The sequence below is a fragment of the Podarcis liolepis genome, assembly GCF_965112155.1.
Source record: "Podarcis liolepis genome assembly, chromosome: 2".
NCBI lineage: Eukaryota > Metazoa > Chordata > Lepidosauria > Squamata > Lacertidae > Podarcis > Podarcis liolepis.
In genome coordinates, this window is record NC_139555.1 from 99,837,458 (window position 1) to 99,846,864 (window position 9,407).

General features: G+C 44.3%; 1 long non-coding RNA gene across 1 annotated transcript; it reads right to left on the minus strand.

Annotated features, from left to right (window-relative positions):
• Positions 1 to 2,752: 2,752 nt before the first annotated feature.
• LOC310702256 lies at positions 2,753 to 6,639 on the minus strand. The gene is made up of 3 exons (XR_014523408.1): positions 6,475 to 6,639; positions 5,264 to 5,483; positions 2,753 to 4,016 (listed from the first exon to the last, which is right to left on the minus strand). It is a non-coding gene; the product is annotated as an uncharacterized lncRNA (long non-coding RNA).
• Between the last annotated feature and the right edge of the window lie 2,768 nt (positions 6,640 to 9,407).

Genomic DNA, 9,407 nt, shown 5'->3' on the forward strand with positions numbered 1-9,407 from the left:
ACCCAAATTTACAGCCTTCATAGCTCAATGTCTGCTATCAGAAGGAAAACTGGTAAGACACTTGTGGCGTTTGCCCGTCCTTTTGAAAATGTCTGTACAGGGGGAGAGAAAGAGTTAATAGGTAGACCAATTGAAAAGCCAGAGGCGGAGCCTACCTGTTTATAAAAGAGTTTAGCCCAAGGTTTAGTTAGCTGGTTAGTTAGTTGGTTGGTTGGGAAAGGCAGTTGGGAGAGCAGCTGGCGGACAGATGGAAATAGAGAGACAGTTTGTGCAGTTGGTTCTTGTGTGAGGGGAGGTAGAAGAGTTAGAAACAGAATAAAATAAGGGGGTAAAGTGTAACAGCGTTTCGAATGCATTTAAAGTTTATTTGTGTTTGCAATAAACTACAATCTTCATTGTTAACTTAAGAACCTGACTGAGACTAAGTGATTTACCGGGGAAGAGCTGGTTGGTGGCAGCGGATTAGTGGTGTACGGGTCAATAGTCTGTGAGACAACCGGGGGCTCCGTACGAATGCCACAATACTCATTAAGGAAGATGCATATTCAGAAATACATTCGAAAATGCGATGTATCTGATGCCTCACTAAGCGTATACTGTTTCTTAATTCTTTTAGATGGATCTTCAGCACCCGGGAAGCTTAGGAATCCATATGGATTTACTAATCCATTTTTTCCCTGTCGTGTTTGCCAGGCCTGACAACGTTCGTGATATCTGACTCTTGTCAGCTCATTTCCCTGGCAACAACTGATTTTAGACCCTCTGAAGTCGCAGATTCCCTCAGAAATTCAAAATGCCTACTGTGTTCTGCATTTTTCTTTTAAAGATAAACTTTACAGGGGTGGGGGCTCTATATTTGACAACTGCTGATTGCCATGTTCTGTTAATTAGCGTGAAGATAAAATGCCTGTCTCCCCACCAGCTCTAGTGTGCTGCAGTTAGCGGGTCACTCCATATTGCATTAGATCTTGGGGAAAGGTTAGAGCTCTGCAGAATGTTCCTTAATTTCTACATTCACTTTGAAAGTTGCTCATTTGATATAGCTAAATTTCTTAGTGAAAAATACATTGCCAAATATTGGCGTTCTTTCAATATTTGTTGATACCTCGTCGTTCTTCTGGCAGCTGCTTGTTCAGTGTCAAATTTCTCCTCATTGTCCTTCTCCTCATTTGTCCATGCTGCTGCTTAACCCTGTTGGCTGTGATGACTCATCCATAATGCCATCATGTCTGATGGGGCATCACCAACATGGCCATGTGACTCTCCATAGCCAGTGGCATGAGGGGATAGAGTTCTTTTTTCTTCTTCAAAATATAGTCCGGCCCCCCACAAGGTCTGAGAGACAGTGGACCGGCCCCCTGCTGAAAAAGTTTGCTGACCTCTGGACTAGGGTCACCTGCAAGTAACATGTTTATTGAGCATTCATTAAGACTTCTTTACACCAAGTTTCCAGGGACATTAGATGACACTGGCTGTTTACTGAGCAATCATTATGATTGGTTTACAGGGAGGTTAGAATGCGTTGTGTCAAGAAAGTGCTTATTCCCCTCACTTTCCTTATTGCACAAAGTCTGGAGTTAAAGTTTTGGAGAAAATGAGTTTGTTGTGCAAAAGTGCCAAATCAACTTTAATTGCACAACCTGGACTTGCTGGTATATAATTGAATCACACACCCCCAAATGGGAGGCCTGGGTTGAAATCTCTGTTCGTCTATGATGCTCACGTGACCCAGTTACTATCTCTCAGCCTGACATAGCTCACAAGTTTGGTGTGTGGATAAAATGGAGGCAGAGGGAACTATGTATGCTGCCTCGGTTTCCTTATGAGGAAAGTCGAGGTACGAGTGTAGTAAATAATAAAGTAACACTGAAACTATGTGAGCGGTCTCATTCACAATGAAAATCTCCTGTGAATACCACTATGCAACATTCATGAAAATAAACACTAAATGAGGCGATTAGTTGTGGTGGTCAGACCCCTCTGGGCTCAATTTGTGTGCTTGGCTAACTGAACTATTTTTTTGAAATGTCACAAAATAAATTGGTTATTTATCATCTCTGTTACAAGCACTCTTTTAGGATCCTGAGAGCATGGCAGATCCCTTCCCCAGATGCCCTCAGATCTCCGTATCTGGCTGTTGTGGCTGCAATGGCAACAGCATACCTCTGGATTTCATTGATTGGTTGAATTTATATCTTATCCTTCCCCAGGAAGGAGCCCAGGGTGCTAAACAGATACACAACTGAATAAGAAAAAGAAAGCCAACACACACACACACACACACACACACACACACACACACACACACACACCTTGCAGTTAATTTAAAATCCATCCAATGATCTTAAGCTTGCCAGGAAGCGTATTCTACGGCCACCGAGTGTCTGGGTGAACAATAATGTTTTCAAATCCACCCTGAAGCCCAATAATGATGAAGAGAGGAACACCTCATTAGGGAGGGCTTTCCACAACAAGGGAACCACCACTGAAAAGGCTCTGTCACAGGTCAGTGCCAGCTGGTGGCAGATACCAGTTGTTACAGAGGAAAAGCAGGAGCAGGATAGTGCCTTTGTGTCTTGCTTTTGGGCTTCCCAGAGGTGTCAGTTTAGGCACTGTGAAAACATGATTCTGTGATTAAATAGGGCTTTGGTCTGATTGAGGAGAGTACTTATGTCCATATGCACTAGGATACTGCCTCGCCCCCTACTCCCACAGTCTTCTTAACATTTTACTTACTTACTTACTTACTTACTTACTTACTTACTTACTTATGGTGTTCACCTGGAGATTTAAGGCTTCCCCCTGCCACCTGGGCTCAGGAGGCAGGGTGCAGCCCAACCTGGGAACTTCAGGTCAGCCCTAGAGGGTCTGCCCCCCTGTTTGCCATTGTGAGAACAGTGGTCTCTTCTTGTGTTCAACTCGTGCCTGTTTTATCTATCTGGTGTTTGAACTTCTTCATGTCCTTTATTGGCAACTGAAATGCGCCTTTTATGAGAATCTCGCAGACAAATGGCAATAGCAGTGACGTGAGCTTCAATAGGAAATGGGATGTGTTGATAGACAAATGGCAATGGGGCAACGTAATCTTAAGTAGAAAAGGGAATGTGTTGAGTACATATATAGGCAGAGCTTAGCCATAGAATGAGTATATTAGTAGCTCTGCACTGTAAAAGATGCAAGGCTGCATCTGTCATGCTTCATAAGGCTGCAAAAGCTATTATCCTTTTTGAAAGGCAACATATTTCACAGGGTGGAACACTCGGAACATCCTTGCTGTGCTGTGTGCTGTTGAAACGAACTCTTCCACACTCTCTATTGAATCTATCTATCTGGTCTTGGCTAGATGTCTTTCAGCTGCCCTGCAGGTGCTGTGGAACAATATCTCGCTCCATAGGTTTGCATTCTTCAAATAAAGATTTGCTCCAGCCATATGTTTACTGGCAAATGCGCACTCTGGTGCAGCTGCTGGTGGAGTTTGCAGGACTTTATGGGAGAGCTGCAGAAGTCCCACTGCAATATGACAAACAGAGCAATTCTTTCTTGGAGTTAATGTCTGCAGCATTGCTAGTAAATCCCATCACACTGCCTTGTTGGTGTCGCCAGTATCTTTTGTCTCTTACAGCATGGCTTCTGTTAGGGATATACACTGAATATTGTTTTATGAATACCATTGTCTTGGCCCTTCGTCTAGAACAACAAACTTTTGAACTTGAAGTAACAAATCCCATCACACTGGCAGAATATGATGACACACCAGTTTACTGGATTTGATCTGGATTGATGGTGGAACCCTGATGCTGGCAAGTCGGATGCCAACACAAGGGGTGCGTGGCATTGCTTCACTCAAAACTTAATTGGAACCAGGTCTTTTCCAAATATAGTTATGCCTGCAAAAGAGGTGGTGAATCATTCCCACTGGAGGCAATGGAGAAGCCCAGATAACTGTCCTCCTTCGCATCCCAGCCACTTTAGAGGATAGCTTGCTGACTGGTTCAGTAGCTTCTTGAACCTCAGCACTGTAGGTGTATGTAAAGTCCAAACAAGAGAACACAAGCCATGTTTCAAGATGTCTGGCACAGGTTTACCTCACTCTGCACAACTGCATACTTTAGTAATCAGTGGTGTCCAAACTTTTTTCAAAGAGGGCCAGATTTAATGAAGTGAAGGGCCGTGGGGGCCAGCCAAAGTTGTTGTGACCTTTTTTTAAAGGATTGAAGTTGTTGGGCTTCTTTTAGGATTGAAGTTGTTGAGTTTTTTGTTTTTTGTTTAGGATTTTACCCCAGGAAATAAACTGCCACAGGGGCCTGATTAAACTGACTGGCGGGCCAGACTAGGCCCCCGAAACGGTCTTTGGACATGCCTGCTTTAGTTGATGGCAAATATGAGAAAACCTTATGTATGCAACAGCAGCGGCAATAATACTTATCGCGAAGTACTGGAAGACACAAGATTTACCCACCCGGGAAGAATGGCAGATGAAGTTGATGGACTACATGGAATTGGCGGAAATGACTGGCAGAATCCGAGACCAGGGAGAAGAATCGGTGGAAGAAGATTGGAAAAAGTTTAAAGACTACTTACAGAAATACTGTAAAATTAATGAATGTTAGAAAAATGTTGGAATGAAGTTATATGGCTTTAGTAGAAATGTTATAAGGAATTAGGTGTAGATAGATTAATAGGGTATTAAAGGGGAAAATAAGGTTAGAATGTGTTAAGATAATTATAGGATAGAAAATAGAGGAAGATGGAGAGGAATTGCTGAAACAATTAATAGAAGTGGAAGACAAAAAGGGAGGTGTGAGGAGGTCGTGGAAACATGTGAATGAAAGATAAGATATTGAAATTGGATTGTGTTTTGAATGGTTTTTGTTTTGTTAATTGTTTGTGTTAGTGTTGTGTAGTGTTTTTTGTATGGTATTGTATTGTTGTATTGTTTTTTCTTTGGTTTTTTGTAGTGTTGTGTTTAAATTGTTGAAAATTAATAAATATTATTTTTAAAAAATATAAAAAATATGAGAAAACCAACTGGACACACACACACCGATTATTGGATGAGAGAAAGCTAGAAAAGTTGAAACCTTCAAGTTACTGAATCTTAATGTGTAGGGTGGAATTTTATCTCACTGGTCCTCACACTTTAAATATATAGCTTGATAGTCTCATTGTGGCCTTCATACAAATCAACAACTTTGTTGTAAAAAGTTGACTTAGGGTGGGAGAGCCTGAAGATTTCCCCAAATTCCTGCCCAAAAATACTCACTTTTTTTGCACCTGTTTGCAGTTCACTGTTCCACAGCTCAGCATCATTTTGTGTGTGTGCAGGGAAGAGTCTCTCTGCTGCCCAGCTTTGCCTCATCAACACATGGATGGCAATGTTATCGGCTACAGGAATGCAATGGAGAGGATGGGGCCAAGAGGCTTGTCCCTGCTCTGCTTATCATGTGGTGTAATCATCGGTGGAAGAGAATACCTGATTAGCGCTTGATTTGGAGGGCAGAGAGGAGAGAAGGGGCGTGCAATTTAATTGTTGAAGCAACTCATTTCATGCTCCCTAAGTTTCTGAGTTTTTAACTGAAGGGAGTCACATGATTTGAATACTATTTATTTAGAATCCATCTGAGTAAAACACTGCTCTTCCTGTTGTTCCAAACTGGCAACTAACACACACTGCCAGCATTCTTGAAGGCTGTCATGACACTGTTTTGGGTCATCGTTTCCCTTTGGAACCGTGATGAGAAGACATGAAGGATTAATAGCCTTTCCTGCTGTACCTCCTGATTTCCTACACAGCCCTCCCCACACCGTTTTAGCTAACTAGGTATCCTTTTATTACAGAAACTCCTGCTCTGGCTTCTTCCTTGTGGACACCATCTCCTCTCCCTCCCTCCCCCCCCCACTTGTCCTTTCCTCTCCTCCATTTTGCGGTTCCCCTCCATCCTTTTACGAGACAGAGCAACCTGAATGAGAAATGTTCTGTTGGCAGTGATGCCGAGCTTATCCCGAGAGGTTAACTCTTTTTAGAAAAAGCTCTTGGATTATTAATATAACATCCACTTTAAAAGAGCCACTGGCAAAAGATACCGAGAGGGATCTTGGTGTGGCGTTACAGCTGATGAAGAGGAAAGTTGAACAGTGCGAAAGCTCCTCCATTATAACTCTGCTGTGAGTTTGAGCACAGTTCGCAAGCTGCCTTTGAACTCTTTATGGCTTTTGAGTTCCGGGTCTGAGATGTTTGACGCTGCTCAGAATTATAATTGAAATCCTGCATCAAGCATTTCTGTTGCTTACCTTGGTGAGCTTTGGAGAGTTATAGCTCTGCCAGCTATGCCTTGGTGGAACTGGGACAAGGGAGGCAGCCGATCATCTGGCAGGCAATATATTAAGGCAGGCTTGTCTTTGTGGAAACTGAAGTTAAGAAGGCCCTGTAGCAAGGGGACGAGAGAGTATTTTGTTTGCCTAGGTGTTTGGTACCTCTTTCCGTTCGTCTAGCAAGAGAATTCCATTCTGAAGCTGTCTGCTGTATTCACCTTAGCCAAACTGGAAAGCATTCAAGTGTTTGCTCAAAACTGAAACTGCCATGAGCTCACTTTGAGAGACACCCCTTTGCTCTTCTATCGATTGCCTTGCCTCAGCTCCAGTCTGAGGAGGAGGTGAAGAAAAAAGGAGGTGGATGAAGAAACATTTTTGTTTGTCAGCGTGAAACTTGGATGGGAATATACAGTAGCAACCCCTCTTTTCTCTTTCCTTCACTTTGGGAACAAAACATTTTATTTACTTATTTAAGCCACCAAATTGATGCTTTTGAATTATGGTGCTGGAGGAGACTCTTGAGAGTCCCATAGACTGCAAGAAGATCAAACCTATCCATTCTGAAGGAAATCAGCCCTGAGTGCTCACTGGAAGGACAGATCGTGAAGCTGAGGCTCCAATACTTTGACCACCTCATGAGAAGAGAAGACTCCCTGGAAAAGACCCTGATGTTGGGAAAGATGGAGGGCACAAGGAGAAGGGGACGACAGAGGATGAGATGGTTGGATGGTGTTCTTGAAGCTACCAGCATGAGTTTGACCAAACTGCGGGAGGCAGTGGAAGACAGGAGTGCCTGGCGTGCTCTGGTCCATGGGGTCACGAAGAGTCAGACACGACTAAAAGACTAAACAACAACAATTTATTGCCTTCAAGAAGCTCACTGTGGTGTGCATGGACTGCTGCCCCCACTCTTGCACTGCCCCATATGCCTTCAGACAGTCGGTTTCTCCCTATGGGTTACTCAATAAACTCCATGGCTGAGTTTGTGATTTGAATCTTGTGTGCGGGGGTCCCCACTCCTGGCATGAAACAATACTGTGCTACCATTATGCCCGCCATTCTACTGATACCCAGCAACATGCTCATAAGCAAACAGCCCCCCCCCCCAATTACATCAGATGTCGTCTGGATCCTCAACAGAAAAGTTCTCATTTGTCATCCTACCTATCCCCAAATCCTGGGCAATTCTTCTTCACCAGCTGTATGAAAGCCCCTAGTTCACATTGTCTGGGAGACCAATGATTAAAAACATCTCCTGCCTGATGCATCCTTAAGCACAATGCAAAGATTGTTCAAGTAGTGAGAAAAAAGCATGAAAAGTGGTGGATTTGTGAAGTTTGTTTGCTGAAGAAAAGAGTCTATGGAACCACTGGTAAGGCAGTGTTTTGAGAATGTGTGGGGTCTACCCCTCACGGCTAACATCTAGTCTCCTTTCCATTCCCTATTGAGCCTGCTAACTTGTTTGTTTATTTATCTGAAACATCTAATAGCCTGCTTATAGGCTTTTCTCTAGGCTCTTAAAGCCGGATGGTTAAACAGCCTTAAACCGATATTCTGGCATGACTGCTTGGTGTGTGTCTAACCAAGTGGGATACAACGAAAGGAGCATTCTGTTATGTATGGTTTTGGGGAAATGCCCAGCTGTGTGGGTCTTTCTGTGGCTGGCACAGATTGTGACAGAATGCTCCATTCTCTAGCCACCCTTTCTATTCTGAACCCACCCGTGCTGTTCTCCTCAGAATCGCTCTGGATAGGAGTTAACGTTCTCTTCTAAATTATCTCTTTAGCTACACATGCATGGAATCATGACATTCAGGTGGTTGCCCACATTATGGACGTTTGGGAGGGAGACCCCCTAAACCCAATAAAATAATGAATGTCAGAATTATATTTTTATATTGAAGGGAAAATACAGGCTGCAGCAGTAGACTAGGCAAACTAGCCTGGCCATGCTGGTTGGATGTAGGCCATTATGAAACACCGGCCAGGCATCCAAACATCAAAGAAGGTGTGTGAGTCTGGGCAAAACAGAGGTTGCCAAGATTATGGGAAGGAGTTGCTGAGAAGAAGAAGGGAGAACAAAGGTGAATCCTCCATGAGCTGCTGGACAGGTTAGAACTCCATGCAGGGGCTGGAGGGCCAGAAACACCTTATCTGCTGGCTGGAGAGACTGCGAGCCAGAGACTAGGGAGCATGGCTAGCTGTTCTAGACGCAAGCTGGCTGATTCCATGAGGGAAGCAGGGAATTGTCACTTTTGAGATGACAATGCTGCAAGATCTGCAACTCCCTCCACTTACACTCAGGTTGTACATATGCACATAAAGTCACTAAAGTCTCTGCCCCATCTTGGAAACCTGGGTGAGCGCCTGGAACTCCCTGGAATTTGGCAGAGGTTGGGGGTTGGTATGTCACCGTTGCAACAATATACTGCATTGGCCCGAATATAAGCCTCACCCAAATATAAGACGCATATTTAAAAGTCGGGGGGGGGGGAGAGAGAGAGAAAGACAATACCTGAATATAAGCCACTCCCTTCCTCGCTTTCTCCCTTCCCAGCCTTGGGGGAGAGGACGGGCGACTACACGTGGGGCAGGCACTGTTTGCCCCATGCTCCTGGCTGCATACTGGGTAATTTTTGTAAGGTCGCAAATATAAGCCGCACTTTAACTTTTCACTGTTGGAATTTGGGGGGGGGTTGCGGCTTATATTCAGGCCAATATGGTACTGTAGGAGCTGCTGGGATCTGTGTGCAGCTGCCCCATGGAATGCAGATGGCTGCTTTGTGGTGAAGTACCTCAGGCCCTGGACTACCTCCACCCTTCCACCCTTCCAGACAGAAAGAAGTATGGGCAGTGCCTGAGCTCCGCCATGTTCCTATGTCCTTGGTTGTTCTTCAGTCCTGAATTCGGACTTGCTCCTTCTCCTGTCCCCTTCGTCCTTTTGGTTCCAACTCCTGCCTCCCTTCTGCTTTCTCCTTGGGTTCTGACTTACTCCTGGGTCCTGAATACTGCTCTGCCCCACAGCCCCTGGTTCCCAGCTCCTGGCTCACCCAAGACTGCTCTCACAGTGGAGCTCTGAAAACTGGGATGTCAGA